Here is a 26627-nt window from a genome sequence, read left to right as displayed (position 1 = left end):
ATAACAGGTTATTCTGCAGGTGCAATCCACCAGATTAGATTTGAACTATTTGCATCACTGGAGACCGATATTAAGAGGCTAAAATGTGTCATCTAATCGTGTGGGTTTATATACAAGCCAATCACCAAGTTCTGTGAAACAGCTGCAGTTTTGCATTCATTTTAAAAAGTATACTTGAAGTTGACTTCTATGCTTTTAATGTTTTTGGTACCATTACTGAGACATCAGAGTTCACATTGCTGCTGATCACTGAAACGTCAAGACTCCTGACCCATCAGCCGGTCAGACATTGTACTCTCATCCGTACTTTGGTCTTTACATTTGAAGCAAATGGAAGTTCTCTGATGAAGAGGAACTGTCAGAACGAAGAGTCATTCATAGATTCAAAGGTTTTAAAGCCTGAGGGACCACTGTGATCAAATAGTACCTAACCTTTCATGCGAGTCTTAAATAAGTCTATATTAGAATGGAGTCCTAATTCTCAGTTTCAGGTTACAGCCTCACAGTTTTCACTGGAGCTGAGCTAGTGTAACAGAAGGTAGCTGATCTCACAGTAGTGAGAAAAGGTCTCTCTTTACTTGAAGCTGAAATTGAACTATTTTTTTTAAATAACTACTACTATTAACCTATGTTCCCAAATCATCTTTTTGGAAAATCCCCATAGAATTGTGCAAATACTCCTGCCGTAGGGTTTTTTAGGCTAGTGCAATTGTTCCACATGTAGGCTGCAGAGCTGCAGGGAACGTCACTTAAGTAATATTAGTAGATTAGGACAAGCTTTATTATACTTCTGAGAAGACACAAAAAGCTAATAAGACTGTGAATAAGGGAAGCTTGATGGTCTTAATGTACAAGAAAAGACTATAGATACACTGGCAAGTGGTAAAAGTAATCACTCAGTATACATTCATCCCCATATGGAAATAGAGTAAATAAAGAGTGAGAGGCTGTATCCTTAACGCTATCATTTCTAAGTGAAGTACCCCAATCAATCAGTCTATCCCTAAACATGCATACTTCAGGTCCCAGATTCTTCACTGCCTAGCATTATATGCAACCCATTAACTGACAGCAAGACAGGGAAGAGTTTGGATCCAGTGCTATAATTCACCAAGTGCAAACACTGCCTGTGAACTGGGTTGTTTGTTTTTAAACCAGTCCAAGCCATTAATACCTTTCAATAACTCACAGAATCAGAACTTTTGCAAGAAACATATATATTTTCTGCAAACGTAAAAGAACACCAAGTTGCAGTCAGAGGAAACACAATACCGCTCTTGTCCATTGTCAATTTTTGGAGTAGTAGGTAGTCTGTCGTGTCCAACGATGACGTCTTCAGCTTGCACAGGCTCATTGGTTGTGGACTCGCATGTGGCTGAGGAGTCCAAGCTTTGAACAGCATGGGCATTCACACTGGGGGCAAGGAAATTGTCCTGGCTCTGTTGGTGCAGCTGCTGCTGTTTCTTTCTTCCTGTCACAAGCATCAATGAGGCATATGTGTTGCTGCTCTTCAAAGTTGTCATACGTGTGTCGTATGAGAGCACGCCAGCCTGTTTGGGCTTTTGCATGCTGCTCTAGCTGATCTGTTTTTAAACCAGCATGAGCAATGTTGGCCTTCACACAGTCTTTATACCTCTTGCAAGGCCTACCTTGATTCCTTTTGCCCTGGGAGAGTTCACCATAGAGGAGCTGCTCAGGGATTCTTGACTCCTCCATTTGCATGACGTGCCCTGTCCAGTGAAGCTGGGCTTTCAGAATCGTGTCTTTGATGCTCGTGGTTCCTGCTCTGTCCAGAACTTCCAGGTTCATAACTCTGTCCTGCCACTGAATGTGCAGTATTGACCTCAGGCTGTGTGCGTGGAAGCGCTCCAGCAGTTTTATATGTTTTCTGTACAAGGTGGTCCAGGTTTCACAGCCATACCAGAGCCTGGTCAGGACTACAGCCTTGTACACTTTCAGTTTAGTGGACTGTTGGATATTGTGCTGATTCAACACTTGCGCTCTCAGATGTCCTAGTACCCGGCTGGCCTGGCAGATTCTGGCATTGATTTCTTTGTCAAGGGAGCCATCATGGGCTATCACACTGCCAACGTACTTGAACTCCTCTACTGTTTTTAACTCCGTTCCTTCAATAAAGATTGAAGTGGGGAGAGCAGCAGATCCTGGAGCAGGCTGAAACAGTCCCTCCGTCTCTCCTAGGCTGATGGTAAAACCAAAGTGGTGAGTGGCATCAGCAAACTTGTTAACGATGAGCTGGAGATCAGATTCCTTGTGTGCCATAAGTGCAGAGATGTCAGCAAAAAGGGCTTCAACGATGAGCCTCTCAAGTGTCTTGGTTTTAGCATTCAGATGACAAAGGTTGAAAAGCGACCCATCAAGTCTGTATTTTATGTGGACTCCATGGTCCAGGTCCCTAACTGAGTTGCTGAGGACACACGTGAAAAAGAGGCTGAATAACACTGGGGCCAGCACGCACCCTTGCTTCACACCATTAGATATCTCAAATGGGTCTGAGGACTCGCCATTGGAAAGAACAAAGCCAGTCATGTCATCGTGGAACAGGCGTATGAGGTTAACGAATCTTCTTGGGCAGCCAAGTTTTGACAGGATACTCCACGGGGCTTCTCTGTTGACAGTGTCAAATGCCTTGGTCAGGTCTATAAAGACAGTTTACAGATCCAAGTTCTGCTCTGTGCACTTTACCTGGACATGACAAGCAGCAAACATCATGTCAATGATGCTGCGAACTGGGTGAAAATTACACTGTGCCTCTGGTAGGTTCTCCTCTGAGATGCTGGTGATCAGACGGTTGAGGATGACTCAAGCCAAGATCTTCCCAGCAGTACAGAGAAGGCAGTCAGAGGAAACACAATACTGCTTTTGTCCATGGTCAATTTTTGGAGTAGAGATCCTGTTAAATGGTATGGATATGTGTTAGCAACATTGTTAGCTTCAGTTCAACAAACTGCGCATTTATGCTCATCTAAACCAGTTATTTTGGTCTGTCCAATAGCATCCAAACAATATTAACCTGCCAGTAGTGCACCTGCTATGGGATTATGCATGCAGACCATCCTGAAGAGCTATCCAAGAATTTTTGCGCAACCTATGTCCCCAGTGTAACTGCATGACAGTCAGTGATTGTTGATTAAAAATACTGAAAAGATTCAGCAAACTTCAAAAGGTACAGAAACTTATTCAAACTCTTTATGGCTATTTCCTCCCTTCTTGCAACCCTCTTCCAGCAAACTGTCTCCTTCGCCAGTGGTCCCATGACACTGCGATAGATCCTTTACCGTGTCCTTGAGAATCTCTGTCTTCTGCCCTGCTTTTGATATTCTTATCTTAGAGCCCAACAGCTCTGGCAAGTAATCCCATGCTTGAATCAGGTAAATTATTATTTTTGCTTCAGAGGCTTTAGAGTATAGAAAGCATTTGTTTAATTGATAATCAGAGGCTTCCAAGTCCCACAGTAAGGTCTTCAAAGATAGGGAGGATCAGAGGAAAGAAGACCACTGAATAACACTTATGGGCGCTGGGATTGGAAGAGGAGCAGAACAGATCCTTATTGTCGGGCCACAAAGTAGGATGGTAGAGGTATGCTGAGAGGCCTTAAGGTCCTCAGCAGTGTGATTGTGGGTGAAATTCTCTGCATGCAGACGGCTGCACAAGGCCTATGTCCCACTTATGTCCTACTTATACTGATGGCTTGAGTTGGCCAAGGGTACCGAAGTGAATGTCAGCTTCTGTGAATGGTGAAGGCCCTTGCTTTCCTTTGCCTCTGAAATGGCAACACTACCAGGGAAGAATAAATGCAAAAATGTCATCTGTAATAGGAGTGCACTTGTAGAACTGCACAGGAGAATGATCTTCTCTCATCCTATCAAATGGTGTTAAACCTGTCATCTCAAAACAAGTACAGGATCACAGAGGAAAAAATGAGCAGAGATTGAGGCTGGAGAACTGAAGTCCCCAAAAAAAAAAAACTGATGAAAGAAAACCCTGAGCATTAGCCAAAATATAGTTTAAATGAGTTTTCCCATGTTATTTTATAGCAGAACTGGAAAAAGGTAATGCCACAAGCAAAATGTGCCATACATCTTTCATTTATTATAGTTTCCTCCTACCTGTTCATTTTTAAAGTGCTAAGTCTTCTCAAGCCATGCAGCTCCCTCATGTGTTCATTACAGAACCTTAAACGTCAAGCTGTACATTATATTCAGCTTCACCTCTGCAGGTTCAGTAGCCTCGAGCTATTCTGCGCACAATTAAGTTGTCAAACTGAAATTAAATGGCAATTTTTAAAAATAAGCCTTAAAGTGAGCCATATGATACAGGTGAGAGCTGTGACAAAGAGGTCTGAGGAACGGAAGTTGAAAAGGTCTTTTTATTGGAATGGGCAGACATAATTGTAAGAGGAAGAATTTTCCACTGGTTAGGGTGCTAGCCTGGGGCTTTGGAAACCTGCTTCAACTCACTGCTCCACCATGAGATTCCTGTGTGACCTGTGTACCTCTATTATTTAGCTGTGCTATAGAGAGAACGGCCCTTCCCTACCTCATAGGGGTATTGAGAATAAATTCATTAAAGACTGTGCAGCATTTAGATACTAAAGTAAGGGGGGGGCATATAAGGACATAAGATAGAAAGAACATGACACAAAACTATAACATCCATTATTCCTAATTTTAAATCTGTCTACTGGGAGTCCATATTAACCTCCTGAATAGTCACAGAGATAGTTTATGGCTTCTGAATGGGCACCTTGGGTCATGTAGAAATGTTGTACAGCCTCTCATCCTACCTCTGTGCTATAAACATAAACACTAAATTACCAGCCATTTTTTAAAGGGTATGACAAAGTGAACAAATGTCTTTCTGCATCATTTTTTGTGGGATTAGATAGCTGTCTTTCAGTTTTTCTGTCTAAAAGATTCCAAATCTATAGAACTCAGTTTTATTTTTAGGTTTGGGTAAATCAGGGAGGGAGACAGGTGCGTTTCTGGGACTGAACGTCTACTGTGGGTTGAGAGCACCATCCAGCTGTAAAGCAGAACTTTAACAGCAAGAATATGTATTAATAATACAAAAGACTTCAGGCCATTTTAACAAAGAAAATTCAGGAGAGAAAACAGCTACACAAACCTATAACAGGTTGAACTTCTCTAGTCCGGTACCCTCAGGACATGACTGGCACCAAACAAGAGAATGTGCCAGATCACAGGAGGTCATTATTGTCTAGCAGCATTACCAGTGCTTCTGCTGATACTGGGCTCTTCAAAGATATTTAGGAGCAAATTACAGCTATATAACAGGACAGAACACTAAAAGCCAGGGGTTGTGGCTGGAAACAAATTTTATGGGACCATGAGAAACCTGCCAACACTCATGATAAGTGGACATCCAGCTAACTAAAATCATGCCAAAGTCCGGATGTTGCTGTACACAAGATGTTCAACCTGTAGTCACATCATCCTGGGATATATTAACAGGAGTGTTGTAAGCAAGGCACACAAGAAGTGTCTACTCTACTCCACTCTACTTGGCTTTGATTACGCCTCACCTGGAGTACTGTGTCCAGTTCTGGGTGCCACATTTAAGGACAGTGGTGGACAAATTGGAGAAAGTCCAGAGAAGAGCAGCAAAAATGACAAAAGGTCTAGAAAAGAAACCTGGAAGGGAAGCTTGAAAGAATAGGGTTTCTTTAGTCTGGAAAAGAGAAACCTGAGAGGGGACATGATAACACCTTTCAAGTATCTAAAAGGTTGTCACAAGGAGGGAGAAAAATATTCTTCTTATCCTCTGATAATAGGACAAGGAGCAGAAGGCTTGAATTGCAGCAAGGTAGGCTTAGCTTGGATATTAGGAAAAAAATCCTGTCAGTGTGGTGAAGCACTGGAATAAGTTGCCTAGGGAGGTTTTGGAATCTCCATCACTGGAGATTTTTAAGAGCAGGTTAGCCAGACGCCTGCCAGGGATGATTTAGATAGTGCTTGATCTGCCATGAGTGCAGAGGACTGGCCTTGATACCTTCTCAAGGTCCCTTCCAGGTATATGATTCTCTGATTCCAATTTTAAACCTACCAAAAGCAAAAATAAATATTAAAAAATTCAGAATTAGGCCTGTACGTTGTTGTTAGAAATAGAGTGTACCCAAACTTTGCCTGTACAACAGTATGAATGTTTGTGTATGACTTGCACTCTTCACAATGTATAGATTGAAAAGGTATATATTTCTTATCACTAAGACTTCTGATAGCAGTAGTAATTTCGCCATAGAATGCCACTTGTGAAAGCATAAGTGTTATTAAATCCATTTTCATACAAGTTAAATTCCAGTTTGAAGGGCTCTAACTTTTAGATACTTAAACATAATAACATGATAGATAGATAGATAGATAGATGACTGAAAGCTCAACTCTCCACATTTACAGAATAAATTGATTAAATAATTCTGTTAAGTATCACAATACAAAAAAATATGTGCAATTTCCAACACAAGAAGGTTTTCTATGCCACTGATTTAAAATGTCACCTCACAGCAAGATGTTGAATTACAGCTCTATTCTTTAAGCTAGCTAGTGTCAATGATTAATTCTGATGAAGGATGGCCAGCCAAAGCACTTGTGCTGGAACATGTATAGAAAGTGATAGCATTTTGAATTGTCTAATTCAATGAGAATAGAGCATCAAGATACTCTAGATGGCTTTGAAAACCTCAGCCTAAAGCTTTATAATCACTATCTAATTGATGTCATGACTCTCAGTGAGCAGCATTTCACAGAGGTGAGGGGAAAAAAGGCACGATATTAAATGACTTGTCTGAAGCCACAGAGGAAGTCAAGTTGCAGAGCTGGTATTTGCCACTTTTGGAGCTGTTCTCAGAAGGAACTTTGTACACGTTGAGAATCACAAAGCCAGATTTTCTAAAGGGAGACTGACAACTCAGTATGGCGCTCTTGGTTATCTGCATCCTCATATTATACATTGCATTATGGTGAGATATTGTCAAGTCTTCACACAGGGACACTAGATCATCACAGTGTGACTTCCAAATGTTCTGAAGCCTTCTTATAAAACATACAGCTCTTCAAAGACATGAACGAAGTTGCAAGAACTGGGAGTGGTCCATGTATTTTGGCAAGCGGGACACTGGCAAATCTACCAACTTCCTAGTGAATTCATGTGAACAAAATTAAATAGTAACAAAAGAAAAAGGGTTTAGAAGTTGCATCACTGGACTGGGCAACTGACAATAGGAGTTCATATGCCAGCTCTGCCATTTTAGTCAAGCTACTCAGGGTCTGAGTAGTAAACCCATTGAGTGGAGCTGGTCCAAAAATTTCTGAACAAATAGTTTTCTATCAGAAAATGTTGCTTCTACAAAATTGGAAATTTTCATGGAAATGTATCAATTCTTTACCCAGAATTATCAATTAGATCAAAGTACTTTGCTTCACTTTTGATATATTATAAAACTAAAAGTCGAAATGGAGTATTTTGACCTTGACAAAAAAAAAGTGGTCTAATATTTCTGAAACGAAGATTTGTTTGGCATGGAAAGTCGGAAGGTTGACCTTTCCTTCCAGTTCAGGGCTATCGGAAACTTCAAAATGGTGGAATTTTCCTGGAAACTTAAAAACAAACAAACAAACAAACAAACAAAAAAAGAACCTGACTTTTGATCATTGATTGGTAGAATCCTAGGGAGGAAGAGACCTCAGGAAGTCATCAAGTTCAGCCCTCTTCCCAAAGCAGGATCAACTCTATAGTTCAGGCACCTGATAATGCACCTTAGCAGGACATTTAGGCATATGAAATAGTTTCATAAGTGGGGGTGGACCATGGGTAGCACCCTATTTCCTTCTATTGCCACATTTTATTCCTTCTGGCTATGTCTACAAAGGCAGCCTCGGTTGATAAAACTGGGCTTTTGTCTACAAAACTCACTGAACATCTACACAGTTAAAGCACTCTATCGAGAGTTTGTTGACTGCTGTTCAGCTGGAATTGTTAAACCTCTCCCCAGTCAGGTATAACGCCTCTGTCAACAGTGTTTTGTTGACAGAGTGCCCATGTAGACAGTTCTGTCGACAGAGAGTTCCTGTTTGCAGAGCTTCTGGTCAGCCATTCTGTCAAGAGAGGTCAGGGCAGTCTGGCTTCTCTCTGTTGACAGAGTGGCTTGCTCTTTCCAGCCACTTTTATGTGTAGACATGGGCTACATCTACTCTGGGACGCTACATTGAAAAAGCTTATTCCAACGTAGCAAAATTGAAATAAGCTATTTTGATGCGTAGAGTCCATGCATCCTCCAGGGCTGGTGCCGTCGAAGTTCAACTTCAACGTAGGACAGCACTAAATCGAAATAGGCCCCACAGGGGAGCGTCTACACACAAAAGCAGCCCCAATCAGAATAAGGGGGCTAGAAAAGCCTGCGGACAGGGTCACAGGGTGGACTAGCCCTTCCGGGGCAACAGCAAGCCATTCCCTTAAAGGGTTCCTCCCAGGCAGACTCGGCCTGCACAGCACGAGGTCTGCAGAACCCACAACCACGGACCCCCAGCAGCAGAAGCAGCAGCAGACAGAAGCCCACACAGCCACCCCTGGAGCGGTGGCCGCCCTGCTCGGTGCCATGGAGGAGACCGCCCAGAATCTCCTAGAAGAAGATGAGCTGTCCTCCTTGGGGGATGAAGAAGCTGCCCTGGACCATTTAGCCCTCCTGGCCTCTCCCCGCTGGACACGCCACCAGCTATGGAGGTACCCCACCAGCTCAGAGTGGTGGGACTGGCTGGTGCTTGGGGAGTGGAACAACGACTGCTGGGTCCGGAATTTCTGGATGAGCCAGCAAATGTTCCTCGAGCTCTGCCAGTGGCTCACCCCTGCCTTACGGCACCAGGACACCCACATGCGATGTGCCCTCACCGTCGAGAAATGGGTTGGCATCGCTGTCTGGAAGCTGGCCACTCCAGACAGCTACCAATCCATAGGACAGCAGTTCAGTGTGGACAAGGCCACCATCGGGGCTGTCATCATGGAGGTAAGGGGACCCCAGGGGGAGAGGTAGAGACCGGGGGGGCATCTGGGGGGAGAGGGGGGATGTGGGGGGAGCCTGGGGGGACCTCGGGGGAGGGGGTACCTGGGGGGAGCCCAGGGGGAGCTGGGGAGGAGGCTGGGGGGAGGGAGGACCTGGTGGGAGCCTGGGGGAGCCAGGGGGAGGGCCAGGCACACCCTGCACACTCCTCATGGGTGCTCATGTCCTTCACCTGCAGGTGGTCCACGCATTGAATGCCCTGCTGCTTCACAGGCTCATGCAGCTTGGGGACCCAGATGCAGCCATCTCGGGGTTTGCCAGTATGGGGTTCCCTAATTGCTTTGGGGCACTGGATGGGACCCACATCCCCTTCCATGCCCCGGAGCACAGTGGAGGACGCTTCCTGAATAGGAAGGGCTACCATTCCGTGGTCCTCCAGGCCATGGTGGACAGCTGGGGCAGCTTCTTGGACATATATGTTGGCTGGCCTGGCAGCACCCATGATACCTGGGTGTTTAGGAACTCGGGCCTATGCTGCTGGCTGGAGGCAGGGACCTACATCCCCCAGAGGGAGACCCCCTGGGGGCACCACCGTGCCCCTCTGCCTCATCGCATGTGCAGCCTACCCCCTCTGGCCCTGGCTCATGTGCCCCTACATGGGCCACCTCAGTGCCAGCCAGGAGCGGTTCAACACCCACCTAAACCAGGCACGCCAGGTGGACAAGAGGACTTTTGGCTGCCTCAGAGGCTGCTGGAGGTGCCTCCTCACCCGCCTGGATGCAGGGCTCCCCAGCATCCCCCAGGTTGTGGGTGCATGCTGCGCACTCCACAACCTGGTGGAGAGATAGGAGGAGGCATTCATGCAGGGCTGGGCTGTGGAGGCTGGCATGGCCTGCCCCCAGCCACCTGCTGCCCCGAGTCACCAAGCTGACCATGAGGGGATCCGGGTCAGGGGTCGGCCCTGCGGGCCCGTTTTGACCAGGCTGTGGGGTGAACGCTGGCAGGGCCAGCTGGTGAGCCACCCACCACCACCCCACACACCCCACAACACTACCTGCCCCCAAGCCCACACCACACACCACCACACATTTGTTTTGTTTTAAATAAACCAAACCTTCTTGAAACAAAGCAATGAACTTTTACATTAATGGGGAACTATGTACATTGGGGCAGGGACAGCTACTAAAGGGGGGGTGGGACAAGGCAACTATGTACAATTAATGGGGGGGAATATGTACACAGGGGGGCCTGGTTCATGGCCACCATTGTCCACCCTTGCACTTCTTTCAGACGATGGCATAACTTTGTTTTTAAACCCACCAGAACAGTCACCAAGAGTCTTGACCTCCTAAAGATGTATAGGAGGTATCCTTGTCCATCTGGTGATATATCACAATATAACACTGGGGGGGGGGAGGGCGGGATAAGAGGGAGGTGGAACAATTTTTACAGTGGGGATTGTGAGAACCATTGAACCAAACTGTAAACCATTTCACGCCCATGGGTACAAGACCTCACCTACCACTCCTAGTTGCAGCTCCTATGACACTACAGCCATAAAAAGGTTAATAGGATAATTTTGGAATGCTGTGTTTTTGGTAACATAGCCATACAATATGGAATACCTCCCCCAATGGACAAGACAAGATGGAGGAAGAGGAGGCAGGTTGTGATAACTCTGTGCCCCATCCTTCCATTTGCCAGGAGGAGGTGGCCTGAGCAAATCAACTCCACTTGGCAGGAGCATCAGGGGATATATTGTATGAAACAGGGAATGGGAAGGAGAATTTGAAATAAGCATCTCGTCAACAGAAGACATGAGTTAAATGAACGTAACTAGGTATGGCAGAATTCCATGATACTTTTTTATAATTTCAATAGATACCAATTTTATTTTAAAACTTTTCTATTTTTGTCATCTTTAATTTTCATAATTTCGCAAAAGTATGGGTTTAAAGCATTTACTTTTATGAGTTTTATTTCTCATAATTGTGGAATTTAGGGGGGGAAGGTAGTCAACAATTATTTAATGATTGTACAGGTTGAGATTCAAAAATTGAAACCTTTATAAATGTTAAAACAGAGACTGGCAACATCACATGTCAAAACACACAAATCAAACTCCAACTAATTTGCCTTGCCTATCAGGCAACGAATGAAACTATTTTTGTTGCTGTGTGGCAATGTGTACCAACATTTACCAATAAAAATCCAATCTCTTCAACTCTAAACATTTACCAGACCCAGGACTACACATGTGCTCTTTATGTAGTGTTAAGAAATGTAGAGGAAGTGTAGAGGAAAAAAGTGTAGAGAAAAAAAATGAGGAAAGGGGACCTTTAATTAGTGACTGGGAAATACTCAGGCGAGAAATGACCTGCTTTTTAAGAGGAAGGGCTGAGCCTTGCCTGAGCTGTTGTAACATGTTCCTGGTATGGTTCTCTTACACCAGAGCGACATGTGCTTTGACCAGTCACTATCTTCTGCTGCTCCTGCCTTTCACAGGCAGGGATGGTTGGTGACTCAGTTAGGAAAGAAGCTCTTAGTTATTCATTGGCCGTGTCTACACTAGCCCCAAACTTTGAAATGGCCATTCAAATGGCCATTTCGAAGTTCACTAATGAAGTGCTTAAATGCATATTCAGTGCCTCATTAGCATGCAGGCAGCCGCGGCGCTTCGAAATTGACGCGGCTCGCCCAGATGGGGCTCCTTTTCAAAAGGACCCCACCTACTTCAAAGTCTCCTTATTCCCATGAGCAGATGGGAATAAGGCGACTTCAAAGTAGGCAGGGTCCTTTCGAAAAGGAACCCCGTTTGGACGAGCCATGCGGCAGCGAGCCGCATCAATTTCAAAGCGCCATGGCCACCCGCATGCTAATGAGGCACTGAATATGCATTTCAGTGTACACACGACCATTATCAAGAGAAATGGCTGAATAAGTTCTGTATCAGCTGCAAATCTGTTGTTTGAGAATAGAGGGGCAAGTTATGAGAGAGATTGGGTGACTTTATGAGTCAAGGATTGAACGGTGTGGGAGTCAGAATACAGGACAATAAGATGGAACGTAAAAGTATATTTATTGATTGTGAAGGGTGAATGATGAATCCCAACACTGAGTGGTCCTCAGTTGCCGGTGAAACAAAAATCAAAGTGGCGCTGACATCAGGATCCAGTCTCACAGCACCATACCTCTTGGTCTGGCCCAGCCACAAAGATGTCTTTAAATTCTTTATTTATAGCCCACCCACCTGGGTTCTCGGATTAGGTCTCCTCTAGGAGCAAGCCTGAGTGTGGTTGTGTGGGGTGCATTGCCCACAATGAAAACTTCCAATAAAGTTTTAATTGCCACACAATATTTCTGGATGGATGTTCTTGGTCCTCTTAGCTGAGTTGCCATGCCATGATGTGCTCTCTGCAAGGCTGCAGGTATAGAACACTACCCATTAAAGCCAGATCCACTCCCCACTACTTCTCTGCCTTTCATTGGGCCCAAGCCAAATGATGTGGTGTAAATTGTGATGGTTATATGACCAGCCCATATCTTTTGAGTTAACAGTGAATCCCTCTATGTTAGAGGCTGCATTGTCACACTTCCCGAATTCTTCATTTCCTGTGCCAAAGTCTCCAAGACATAGTTTTCTCACAACCTCTTATAGTTTTAAAAAGAGAACACAGATCTGCAGATGCAGAAGATAATGGGAAGGTGACACATGACTTCAACACAGGTCTTTCCCAATCCCAACTGTAAAACAAACCAAGTTCCCTCTGCTGGTCCGAATGACAGGTTTAGGCTAGAATTAGGTATGGGGAAGGAAGACGAGGCTTGGGTTCCTTGGCTAGGGTTATGATTAGAGTGAGCAAAGATCTCTGGGATAGGGTTTGGGTTGAGGCCAGCAGGGGTTCCCGGAGTATGGTTAGACTAGAACTGCAGGAGGTCCCAAGCTAGGTTTATGATTAGAATAGGCAAAGATCTCTCATCATCATCATAATCATCATCAATAACGGTGGGCTGAGTACCCATTGGTGTCTGACGCCTCTCTCACTATTTCCTTCCATCTTTCCCTGTCCAGTGCAGAGTGGCTTAGTTTCTGTAGAGTAGCTCTGCACCAATCTACTATATCATCTATCCATTCTCTGTGGGGTCTGCCTCTCCTATTCAAACCATACACTATGCCAAATACCAGGGTCTTCACTTTTCGTTCGTGTTCATTCTGCAAATGTGCCCAAACAGTTGTAGCTTCCGTTTTATAACCTTCTGCAGCAGGTTCTCTTTTGGCTGTATCTTTCTATATCATTCCTCACTGGTGATCTTCTGCATCCATCCTACTCTCAGAATCTTTCTATAACAACTTCTTTCGAATGCCAATATCATTCTCTTCAAATCTTTCTTTATCACCCATGTCTCACATCTGTACAACATGATGCTGAATACACACGTTTTGAAGACGCTCTGATTCGTTCTCAAGGTAATCGCTTTTCTTTTCCAAATCTTATCACCTTCAAACTCGCTGTTGCTTTCGCTATTCTAGTTGCTATTTCCTTCTTACAGTCTAGATCATATGTTAAGTTGCTCCCCAGATATGTGAACTTCTCTACATTTTCTAGTTCAATACCATCAACACGGACCTTCTTTCCTATTTCGTTATCTCCAAATACCATTTTTTTGGTTTATCAATGTTCATAATCATTCTGTACCGCTTCCCTTCTTCATTTAACACCCGCACCATTTTCACTAGCTTCTCCTCATCTTCCTCAAAGATATCTATATCATCCACGAACCTCAAGTTGTTAATTCTTTTCCCATGCACAGATATCCCTTCCACCTCTTCCTTGATCTTGTCCATCGCTCTCTCCAGATGTGTGATGATGATACTTGGTGATATTGGATCTGCTTGCCTTGTATCTCTACTTGTTTTAAACCAACTTCCAAACTCCCCGCATGTTATCACCGCTGCCTCTGCATTACCACTGATAACTTTCAACAACCGTATTAGTCTGCTCCAAAACCACCCAAGTCACTTTCTGATCTACACTGCCAAATGCATTTTGCAAATTGACGAAGAAAGTGTATATCTTCTTGTTCTTTCATTGAGTTTTTTCCACTATCAGTCTTAGTGCCCATATCTGCTGTATGGTACTTCTATCTTTTCTGAACCATGCTTGCTCATCTGCTATATGTACTTCTGTCTGTGATCTTAGTCTCTCAGTCAGTATCATCATCAGCACGTTGCCTAGATGACTCATCAGGGCAATCGTTCTGTAGTTCTTGCACTCCAATGTACTTCCTTTCTTGGGTATTGTCACTAGCACAGATCTTGTCCACTGCTTAGGTGCCTTCCCTTCTTTCCATGCTATATTACATAGTTGGTGTATTTCCTGAATCGTACTTTCTGTGCCGTACTGATCATCTCTCCCATGATCTTATCATTTCCAGGGCTCTTGTTGTTCTTTAGTCGTTTCACTGTTTTTTCTACTTCCTCCTTCAAAATATTGGTCTCGCTGTCAATGCTCAGTGGAGATATCTCTTTCAGTTTTTCTATCAGTCCCTCTGAGACACTCTGGTCCAACTGTGCTTTATATAGATGGGTGCAATTTCTCGTCCATCGCTCACAATCTTCTCTCTGTTCATGAGCACTTCTTCGTTCTCATCTTTGATCACCATCTGCTTCGGTTGCCATTTCCTATTAATTCCTACTTCTAATTGTCTTATACACCTCCCTGGTCTTACATTCACCATAATACCTCTCTATATCTTCACATTGCTCTTCTAATCATTTCTCCTTATCCTTTCTGGCCGCTTTCCTTACCTCATTGCATTTCATCCTATATTGCTGTGCTGCCATCTCAGAAACATCTCTTCTGATCTTCAATGCTTTCTTCTCCTGAACCAGCTTCAGTGTCTCCAGTGTCCTCTTCTTATTGATCTTTTCTTCTTCTGGAATAGTCTGCTCAATTGCCTCTTCTTTCGCGATGGCTATCCCTGCGATTCTCTTATCTAGGTCTTTCGCTGTGGCAATATTTTTAATCTTCTCTTTGAGCGTTGCTCTGTATACATTCCCTGTTTCGTCCTCACATAGCCTTGCCCTGTCTCTTTTCTTAAACATCATCTTACATTTTCTTTTGAGTTTTATCTTGATGTTTGTGATCAGTAGACTGTGGTCTGAAACTATATCCGCTCCTTGGAAAGTTCGGCACTGCTGTACTGATGTTATCCATCTTCTTCTTACCAAAATCATATCTATCATACTCTTGGACTTCCCATCATTCAGTCACCACGTCCACTTCCTACAGTCCTTTTGTTGGAATCTTGTGTTACAGAACACCATCTCATGCTTTGTAGCAAACTCTAGTAGTTTCTCACCTCATTCATTTCTTCCTCCATATCCAAACCTCCCCATTACTCTCTCCCAACCTTCGTTATCTGTTCCAATCTTTGCATTCCAATCTCCTCTGATGATCAGCACATCTTTCTTCAGTATCTCCTCCACTGTCTTTGTCAAGTCTTTATAGAATAGCCCAATCCCTTCCTCCATACTGTCCGACATGGGTGCATACACTTGAGTGACTGAGATGTCGAACGTTTTTTCTTCCAATCTTGCTACCATCATTCTTGCACTCACCAGTTTGTATCCTAGTAATGCTCTTCTACCTGTTTTGCTAAGAATGAATCCAACTCCTGCTTCATGCTTCGTTTCATTTCCTGATCAAATGACTTTGCAACTGCATCTCTCTCCTGATGCTGTCCAATGCATCTCTGCCAGCTCAAGTATATCACATCAGTATCTCTCCATCTCCTTCTGAAGCAGCTCTAATTTTTCTGTTGCCCACGGTGTTCAGATGATCCATGTTCCAATGGATAGCATATGTGTTAGTTGTAATTTTCTTTCGGTAGCCAACTTATCAACCCAACCTCGATTGCTCAATTGGTATCGCAGACGTTGTTTATCCGGATGATGTCCGAACTGGCATTTTTTTTCTCATTTTGTTGTACTAGCATCAGATTTAATTTGCATTGTTGTTTGATGTTCACCACAATGACACATATCTGACTAACCTTCCTCCTTCATCCAGGCTTGGGACTGGCATGGAGCTCATAGAGGCTTCATGGAAGAGTTTAAAGATCTCTGGCCTATAGTTAATATGAGGTGGACAATGTCCCCATGCTAAGTAGCTGGAGTGGATAGGTTGCCGCAAGTAAGAGTCTGGTTGGAGGCCTAGAACTAGGAATGAGTTTGGGACCAAAGAGGACTGCCCAGGGATGCACTGAAGTTGAGCCATGGCCAAAGGATAGAGTTGAGGCTGGCAGGGGTTCCCAGGCCAGGATCATAGCTGTAACCAACAGCTTATTAGAAAAAAAGTGGTATCTTTTTGAGCTTAATTCAAGTATTTTATTGGTTGTTGCTCTTCCTTCATCCAGCCACAGAGAATAACAAATTACAGCTGGAAGAGACTCAGGAGGTTATCTAATCTAATCCTCTGTTTAAAGCAGGACCAACCCCAAATATCATTCTAGCCTGGGATTTGTCAAGCCTGGCTGATGAACTCCTAATTCTACCACCTCTCTAGGCAACCCCTTCCAGTGCTTCACCACTCTCCCCCACTGCAACATGAGACTATAGCTCCTTATTCTGTTATCTGCCACCACTGAGAACAGGACTCTGCATTTGTCCTCATTAAACCTCAACAGATTTATTTTAGCCCAATACCCCAATTTATCTAGGTCATTTTGGACCCTATCCCTACCCTCCAGTATACCAACCTCTCCCCAAGCTTAATGCCATCCATGAACTTGTTGAGGGGAACATGTCTCTCTGGGTGTGCATTAAAGCCCCTCATCTATTAAAAAAGATACTGAACAAAACCAGCCACAGGATCAACCCCAGGACACTCTGCTTGATACTGGCTGCCAGCCGGAGATCAAGCTGTTGAGTGCAACAATTTAGCCAGCTTTCTGTCATCTTGTAATCCATTAATCCAAGCCATATATTTTTAACTTGCTGGTAGAAATACTGTTGGAGTATACCCTGGCCCTTCAGTGTCTCTAGCTAAACCAGCTAGATAACTCAGGTGGTCTGGATTAATTTTTGAGGTAATCACAGTGAACTGAGAATATAAATCTTCCTTGCACAAAATTATTTTATCTCTGAGACCTCCTAATCAAGGTTGAAAACTTCTACCTCCATAGCCAAGATGGTAATAGTTTTCAAAAACAAGCTTTGGGAGTGGAAAATGGTTATTTGCTGGCGATCAATGCAAATATGGAATAAAAGCATGTTGAATTGGATGGGTTCAAAATCAATTTTGTGTGTAGATGGGGAGTGTGTTGTCTGTTGAGTGTGTGAGATGGGTGTGGGTGGATTGACAGTGCATGTGGAATGAACGATAGCATGTAAGGAACAAGGCTTAGGAGGACTGAGTATCATTAGCAGGAAACATTTGTATGCACAGTTATACAAATACAATCCATTGTTTCATTTTATAGGTTGGCAGATATATTAGCTGCTTACTTAAATAATACTTTGAATCTATGCCACTGCCCTCATTAACGTCTGTTAAACAAATTTAGCATTCGTACTTTCCTAGAAAAGCAAACAAAAAGTCTCATTTGCTACTTTCTCAGAGGGTCTGTCCTCTCTAAGTGGAGTCAGGACCCAGCATACTACCCAGCATAAGCTTTTTTAAAGACAGTCATGGAAACGGAGGGGTCATTAGTCCATTCCCATGTGCTGAGGTAGCACCAAGAATATCTAGGCCATCCCTGACAGATGTTTGCCAATTCTGACAAACAAATTAAACAGTTGTGGGGACTCCACAACCTCCCTTGGAAGTCTAGTCCAATGCTTATAGTTAAAGGTTCCCCCACCAAGATCTACTTTTCCCACCATTACTACTTGTTCTATCTTCAGTGAACACAGAGAGCTGATCCCAGCCCTCTTTAACAGTCTGAATGTGTTTGAAGACTTATAAACATGCTCAGTTTTCTTAAAACTCTTCTTGATAGTTTAGTTCTTCTAAGCATTTTACCTACCTTTGTTGTTGCTCCTCTGCTTTGGAGCGTGTCCAGTTTCTCCCTATTATTTGACACTCCTGCTAATATATCCTGGAATATTAGCTATTTTCACAGCTGCACCAAGCACTGATTCATACAACTCATGATCCACTATAACTCCCAGATCATTTTCAGCAGTACTAGCACCTGGACAGATAACCCTATTTGTAGTTGTGCCTGGGATTTTTTTTTTTTTATCTTCCTAATACAGCACTTTGTTGACTTTCATCTTTTGGATGTTCATATCAATTTCTCAGCTGAAGTATGCACCAGCAGGTGAGCAACCCTTCTACTGCTCTCCAGTGTCTAAACAACATAATGTGCCAGGAGCACACCTGCTGTAGATTACACATGAAGAGACTATCCTGAATTTTCAGGTGACCTGCAGTGCCACAGACTTTAATAGCAATAATATTTATTTGTGTAAACTGTTGAATCATAAGGATTAATGATTTAATGGTGTGCGTTTTCAAACACAGACATTTTTAACACCAGATTATAAAGAGAGACATCTGATTTAGAATTAATTTTCAAGTTTGCTACCCATCACCATGGCCTCAACAAAGACCTCAATTATCTTATACTTTGCAAGGACAATTTCCCCACCTTTGATATTTGCAATGATAGCAGGCACGCCCCTGTGAGTGGTTCACACCTGGGACTGGGTGGTCTAGTGGCTAGGCTCCCTGGCCAGAGCCTGTTGGGTGGGTCTGCAGCCCTACCTTAGAGTCAATGAGTTAAGTTTTGCATGTGGCCCCGAGACTCTAGTTCCCCCTTTGGCGGGAGAGGGGTTCCCCGGAGGGAAGGGAGGCTCCTTACTCCCCTTGGTGCCTTGGGGAGGGTTCTGGGCTGTACCCTATGGCGGACAACGGGTGGCAGCTCTGGCTTGAGGCCTGCTGCCTCAGAGCCAGCTCCTGTGTCTTAGCTGGTCAGCGCCAGACTGGGCTGGCTTCCTTCCTTTTATAGCCCTCCAGGTCTGACACTGGTAGAAGATGAAGCAGGGTGGGGCTGATTGGGCCAACAGTACTTGTTTAACCCCTGTCTTGCCTGACCTCCCTCTTACACTCTTACACATCCCCCTCTCAAGACCCCAATAGGGGTCTGCCTCTCTGCCAAGTGTGTTCCTTGTCCCCTGGGGAAATAAAAAAAGTCCACATTTGCATGATCCTTCCCTGCACGATGCTGGATCTAGAATGAGAAGGGCTGGAGGGAAGGGTACCACCTCATGATTCTGGGGTTTTCCTCTTTCACTGCTGGTAGCCAGAGCAGGGGGGCATGGTCAGTGACAAGGGTAAAGTGTCTGCCCAGGAGGTAGTATCGGAGTGAGCCTATGGCCCATTTGACTGCTAGGGCCTCTTTAATACTGAGTAGGCCTTCTCCCTTGGGAAGAGCTTCAAGCTAATATAAAGAATTGGGTGGTCCTCACCTATTACAACTTGGGAGAGGACCTCTCCTACCCTGATATTCGAGGTATCCATCTGTAGCAAGAACTCCTTTGAGAAGTTGGGGCTGTACAGGACCAGTTCTTGGCAGAGCTGGGCCTTTAGGGCCTGGAAAGCTTCCTCACAAGCTGGAGTCCCGGGGACGCGGTTGGGAACCTCTTTCCTGAGGAGGTTGGTAAGAGGGGCAGCAAAGGAGGAGAAGCCCAGGATGAGGCGATGGTAATACCCTGCTAGGCCCAGGAACTAGCACTAGTTCTTGGGGCTAGCAGGGTATTACCATCGCTTCATTCCGGGCTTCTTCTCCGTTGCTGCCCCTCTTACCAACCTCCTTTTTTGAGGATGGAGGGGTGTACTGCTGAAGGGCTTGGACCTTCTCCACTAGGGGGCATACCATGCCCTTCCCCAAGGTGTTTCCTAAGTAAGTGATCTCATCCCTTCCGAGGCGACATTTTGCTGGGTTTGCTATCAGGCCTGCTTCCTGGATGGACTGCAATATGGCCCTCGCATGTTGTAGGTGGGTCTGCCAATCGCAGCTATAGATCACTATATCGTCAAAATACCCCACAGTGTATTGGCTATGGGGACATAGAAGCTGATCCATTAGATGCTGGAATGTAGACAGGGCACCATGCAGCCTGAAGGGCATGGTCCGGAATTGGAAGAGTCCAAAGGAGTGGAGAAAGATGTCTTCTCCTTGAACTCAGGCACTAGGGGGATTTGCCAATAGCCCTTTGTTAAGTTGAGGGTAGTTATGTACTCTGTTTCCCCAAGCCAATCGAGCAACTCATCTACCCGGAGCATTGGGTAGGCATTGAATTTGGACATGGTATTCAACTTCCAGAAGTTGATACAGAACCAGGTGCTCCATCTGGTTTGGGGACTAGGATTATTGGGCTTTTCCATTCACTGAAAGATTCCTTGATTAACCCCAGTGCTAGCATCAACTGCAGTTCTTGCTTTACCTCCCTCAACTTCTGGGGAAGGTGTTGAGGTGTCTGGATATGGTGGACAGCCAGGTGAGTTAGACTGAGTTTCTCCAAAAAGACTGAGGAAAAGTCGGCAACTAACTTCTCGGCCTGAAGCCTCTGTTCTGGGATAAGATTAGGCCTAATCTGTACCTCCCCAGGGTTTGTCACCTCTGCTGCCTGGCACCCCAGTTCCAGGTCTGGTGGGTAGGGGGTGATTAGTAGCCCTTCCTGGGCCTTCCAGGGTTTTAAGAGATTTACATGGTAGATCTGTCACCCCTTACACTTATCTGGCTGGTCTACCTCATAGTTCACTGGGCCCACTTGCTGGATGATCTTGTAAGGCCCCTGCCAGCGGACGTGGAGCTTAGAGTCTGTACTTGGTAGTAGCAGTAGCACCCAATCCCCTGGCTGAAACTCACAGAGTCTTGCTTGTTTGTTATAAGTTGCCTCCTGGACCCACTGTGCTTGGAGGAGGTTCTCTTGGGCAAATGTCCTCAGAGTTTCAAGCCTCTCTCATAGGCTGAGCACATATTGCACAACACTATTGCTTTGGGAGGGCTGTTCCTCCCACATCTCCCTTACTAAGTCCAGAATCCCCTGCGACTGCCTCCCATACAGGAGTTCAAAGGGTGAAAATCCTGTGGAGGCCTGAGGCACCTCCTGAACTGCAAACATGAGGGCTGGGAGGAGCTGGTCCCAATGACATGCATCCATCGGCACAAACTTGTGGAGCCTGGCCTTCAAAGTCTGACTGAAGCACTCTACAAGTCCATCAGTCTGGGGGTGGTAGATGGACGTTCAGAGAGTTTTGATCTTTAGCAACCGGCAAAGTTGTTGCACCTTTTGGGACATAAAGTTTGTCCCTTAATCCGTTAGGAACTCCCGAGGGACCCTGACCCGAGCGAAGATGTTCATGAGCTCAGTTGCCACCCTCTTGGCACTCATGGGGCGTAGTGGCGTGGCTTCTGGGTACCGAGCTGCATGATCAACAACAACAAGGATGAATCGGTATCCAGTGGCACTCTTCTCCAGGGGGCTGACTATATCGACACCAATACGCTCGAAAGGTATACTCACGAGTGGGAGGGGAACGAATGGGGCCTTCTCCATGGACCGAGGTGCAGTGAGCTGACGCTCTGGGCAGGAGGCACAGAAGTCTGCAACAGCTCTGTGGATCCCAGGCCAAAAGAAGCAGGCCAGGATCCTGGCCAGTGTCTTGTCTCTTCCCAGGGGTCCCACCCTGGGGATGGCATAGGCAAGCCGCATGACCTCTCTCTCCGGTGTGGTCAGGGAACCAGGAGCTGATGGTGCACTTCTCCCATCTGTGGGTCCTTCTCTGCAGGGTAGAGACAGTCTCCCTGGATTTCGAAATAGGGGAACTGTTCTGCTGGATGGGCTCTGGTGGTCTCCCCATTCACTACTGCCACCTGATTGTATGCTCGGCTCAGCATCTCATCTGCCTGCTGCTCCCCCACAAAGTCCAAGGGTTGTGCGAGGACTACAGATTTAGGCAGTGGGGGTGGCTCCCTCTCCATTTGATAGGGGCCTGGGTCCACCTGGGCTGGTGCTGGTCCCTGGGAAGTCCCTTCCCCTGGGTCCGCCACTTTCCCTACTCCAGCCAGATTTGTGGTCCCTGCCTTTCCCTTGCTCAATGGCTGGGGTTGCCATTTCCTAGCTGAAGGATTCCTAAGTCCTGCTAGTGGTTTGTGAAAATGTCCACAGTCTCCTGCCCCCCACTATTACCGGACCGGCAAAGGCTGAGGCCAGGCCGACCATCACTGGCTTTTCGTGCTTTCCCACCCGTAGGGTCACCTGGGTGCAGGGATAGGCCTTCACATCCCCATGGATACACTGCAGCCTGATAGTGCACTGAGGGGGCCCTACATCAGCCATGAGTGTTTGCGGAATGAGGGTCTGGGCACACCCTAAGTCGAACAGCCCAATTGCCTCTGTCCCACTGACAAACACAGGGACGGTCAGACATGTGAGAGATTATCACCTGAGACCGGGTGGCCTACTGACTAGGCCCCCTCACCAGGGCCTGTTGGGTAGATCTTCAGCCCCACCTGAGAGCCTATGAGTTAAGTCTGGGGTATGGCCCTGAGAATCTAGGCATTCTTCAGCCACACTCTGGCGTCAAACAACCTCTCCTGGACAGCTCAGAAAACAGATTAATCGTTCTCATCAAGTGACAATATAAAACAACTTGGTTCTTTGTAAATGGAGTTACTATCCTTCCCAGTTTAAACACAACACTTAGTTCTGATTATACAATAAAACAAGTGTAACCACAAAGAGCAAGGTTTAAGTGAGTACAAGCACAGGGCATTAGATATTATGAGAGAAATACAGATCCCTTTTTAAACTTAACAAACTAGAACTAGACTTGGCTCACTGTGAAGTCCCTTATCTATGTTTTCAGTACCTTGCTGACAGAACTATCAGGCCAGCATCTGCTCCCAGAGTCCAATGGCATTTCTTTTGTCCTTTTCGGTGAAGAAAGAGATATAGACAAGAAGAGAGAAAGAGCTGTCTTTGCCCCTCACTTTCATAGTTTAACAAGAAGTCCTGCGGCACCTTACAGGCTAACAGATATTTTGGAGCATAAGCTTTTGTGGGCAAAGACCCGCTTCATCAGATGCATGGGGGGTGGGTTTCTGATGAAGCAGGTCCTTGCCCACGAAAGCTTATGATCCAAAATATGTGCTTGTCTGTAAGGTCCCACAGGACTTCTTGTTGTTCTTGAAGATACAGACTAACTCAGCTACCTCTCTGATACTTTTCATAGTTTAGTTACCCTTTGGAATACGGTTTCCTGTGAATGAGTCCCTAGATTGAGTTTTTTCCAGCCGAGAGAAAGGAGACATAAAATCAGATAGGAATGATATTTTAAGATGTTCCTTTTCTTCCCTCTCTCTGATGAGATACAGATTTTCTTGTTTTTCTTCCATCTTTTTCTGTCTACAGACTGTTTACTGTTTATATGCAAATTCAGGTAAAGCATTCCTTTGTTGACAACTGGCTTGTCTGGTGCTAGCTAATTGGGGCTATGTGAGTTTGAACTTCTGCTTTTAACATCATAAAAGGGGGTTTTGTAACTTTAAATACAGCACAGTATTATTGATCAGTGAACAATTGGCTGTGAAATGACACCCCACACAGCATATTTTGCACAAAGACAATTACAAGATTGTGTAAGATGTTTTCAGGCATGTTTTCAGTAAGAACATAAGAATGGCTATACTGAGTCAGATCAGAGGTCCCTCTAGCCCAGTATGTGTGTTCTGACACTGGCCAATGTGAGGTGCCCCAGAGGTAATCAGCATGTGATCCATCCCCTCTCACCCATCCAAAACTTCTGACAAACAGAACATTCCTGTTCACCCTGGGTAGAAGCAATTCATGAACCTATGCTCCATGAACTTATCTAGCTCTTTTGTGAATCTTGTTATAGTCTTGGCCTTCACCACATCCTTTGGCAAGGAATTATGCTGGCTGATTGTGCATTGTGTGAAGAAGTACTTCCTCTTGGCTCTTTTAAACCTGCTACCTATGAATTTCCTTTGGTGAGCCCCTAGTCCTTGTGTTAAGGGAAGGAGTCCAGAAGCAGACGTCGAGAAGGCAGTGTCTGTTGCCAGAGCATTGAGTGGGGCATGAAAAGAAAGAAGTGCACAATTCAAATTGCTTCTTATTTCTGTCACTTCTCTCCCCTTATAATCCCCAGGTGAATGCAATTTACACAGAGCCAAACTTCCATGAAGAAACACATGGGATAACACACAAAGAATGTGCATATTGCAGTATTTTAATAGGTGAAATTCATCACACAGGGAGAGTCATCATCAATGTTTCCTCTACCTTTCTTCATGCATGTGCAGGAAGAATTTTCTTATGTGCACGAATATGGGGGTGACATCTGGTGGGGGTGTGGCAGAGGGATTTGAAGTGTGTGAGTGGGCTCTGGGCTGAGGCATAGTGTTGAGATGCTGGGGTGCAGGCTGTGGCTGGGTGTGCAGGTTCTGGGATGGGGCTGGAGATGCTTGGTTTGGGTTGCTAGCTGCTCTGTGACAGTGGCAGGGAGAGACGACTCTCCCAGAAGCTGGGCTATTGGAAAGAACAACCTCTCCCTGGCCATTCAAAGACCAGGGCTGAGGGAGAGGATCCTCTAGCATAGGCATGCAGCTAAGATGGGCTTAAGGTCAGCATAAGACCAATGCATTAGTTATGTCATTTTAGGACATGAGTGGGACTTAATCATACAAGACTAAATTTCACCCTGCACAAATACCCCTGCTTTCATTCCCTTCTGAATCAGCAACGCTACAAGGAAAAAGAAATACAAAAATGTCATGGGAAATAAAGGGTAGCATTTCTAGTTCAGTGTAGAGAATAATATTTATAGGGTGTTAAGCCTGTGGTATCTGAACAAGTGAAGGGCCACTGCCAAAGAACACACAGATCAAACAGAGGCAAGGTTACTAAAGTGAAGAAAAGCATATTGATGATAAAAAACCATCATAAACCTCAGGGGAAAAGAAAAGACTAAATGATGCTCTTCCATGTTATTTCATAGGGGAACTGAACAAGCCTTAATGCTGCAAGAAAAAATATGTTCATATCCTCTACACTGTGTTTCACTGGATTAATTTTCAAACTGCATCTGCAAGCTACACAGCTCCCTCATGTGTTCATTTCAGAACCTTAAACTCCAATCCACACACCCCATCAAGTGTCACCTTTGCAGATTCAGCAGCCTGGAGAGATACTTTGTGTACACCTTTAGGTTGGCAAGCCAAGATTATATGGTGACTTTCAAAAATAAACCTTGGAGCAAGCCACATGTTACTGCTGGGAGCTGTGATTAAAAAGAGGTCTGACATGGAAAACTGAAAAGTCCATTCTATTATAGCACACAAGCACTGTTATCTATGGCTTTTCATCTCCTGCCTTCACAGATTTCTGATTAACTCCGTGATATGCAAGTATAAAGTTTATAGTTTGCAAGAGGGGCACGTTGGGCCATACAGAAATTATGTACTATTTGTCAGCCCACACCCGTGCTGCAAAAAACAATGAACATGATACTTTAAACCATTAAATAAAGTGTCTGACGAATTTTCTACTACTTGTGTTTGTTCACATAGGGATCAGGATATGCAGGTAAATAAACGACAGACCCAGGAATGAAGTTAAGCAAGAGACCCTAGTTTAACTTAGTGTCCCTCTCCATGTTTTCTTCCTCTTCTTTTTAACATGCCAAGAATTTAATTAAGCCTGTGGGGTGATGGTACCAAGGGAGACCTCAGCATGTGAAGATTTCACATCTCCTCTTCTCCTTACAGTTAGAAGACCCACAGCCATATTCCAGGTTTCATGTACTTGTGGGATGTGGGCCTTCAGCCTTCATACAAACTGGTCACTGGCTGCAAATTGCAGTGCATTATATTTTCCTATATTTCTTTTTTAAAAGAAATATGTTTTTTCTTCTTAACCACAGGTGGTGGTCTGAAAAATGTAGTGGGAACAGTTTTCTGACAGCAAACGTAGATTGATCAAAACAGAAGTTCTTTGGGGAATGTTGTATGTTGATTTTGCCAAGATCATGTTGATGAGAGGGGGAGGATGGGAGGAGAACAGATTTTCCGGAAATGTTAAAATGTTTTGCAATGAAATATTTTGACTGAAACCCTGCAGATTTGTCCATTTGGCCCAGCTGGAAAAAAATTCCCTCCTCATCCCCAAGAGGTGATTTTTCTGACTCACAGCATTCTGGAAATGCAGCTGAACGTATATCAGCTACAGAGAGACAGGACACTAAGGCTGTGTCTACATTACACACAAATCTTGAAAGGGGGAACATCGAAAACCAAAATTGAAACAAGGGGTTTCAAAGTAACACAGCCACACACACACAGTGGATCGCCATACCGGCATGTTATTTCAAAAGAGGGCCCCGGTCTTTTGAAAGGGAACATCCACACAACAACATGAGCCCTTTTGAAAGAACAAGCTAGGAAACACCACACGCAAGGTCACATGGCCTGAAAGCCCTTCTGGGTTCTACAGCCAGTGGCTCCCTTAAAAGGCCCCTCCTAAACACGCCCACCCCTCTCCACACACACAGGGCACTGCAGA

The 26627-nt window shown here is 44.9% G+C and overlaps 1 long non-coding RNA gene across 1 annotated transcript in view; it reads left to right on the top strand.

The window, feature by feature from the left end:
• LOC142006877 (uncharacterized) overlaps window positions 1-25586 on the top strand; it is a 105328-nt gene extending 79742 nt beyond the window's left edge. Inside the window, exons 2-3 of the long non-coding RNA XR_012643840.1 lie at window positions 21369-21559; window positions 25066-25586. This is a non-coding gene — a long non-coding RNA (uncharacterized LOC142006877). The remainder of the gene's footprint in view (window positions 1-21368; window positions 21560-25065) is intronic.
• Window positions 25587-26627: the final 1041 nt, after the last annotated feature.

Source organism: Carettochelys insculpta, chromosome 1 (assembly GCF_033958435.1).
Source record: "Carettochelys insculpta isolate YL-2023 chromosome 1, ASM3395843v1, whole genome shotgun sequence".
In the NCBI taxonomy this organism is placed as follows: Eukaryota; Metazoa; Chordata; order Testudines; family Carettochelyidae; genus Carettochelys; species Carettochelys insculpta.
This window is presented reverse-complemented; position numbering and strand designations above follow the sequence as displayed.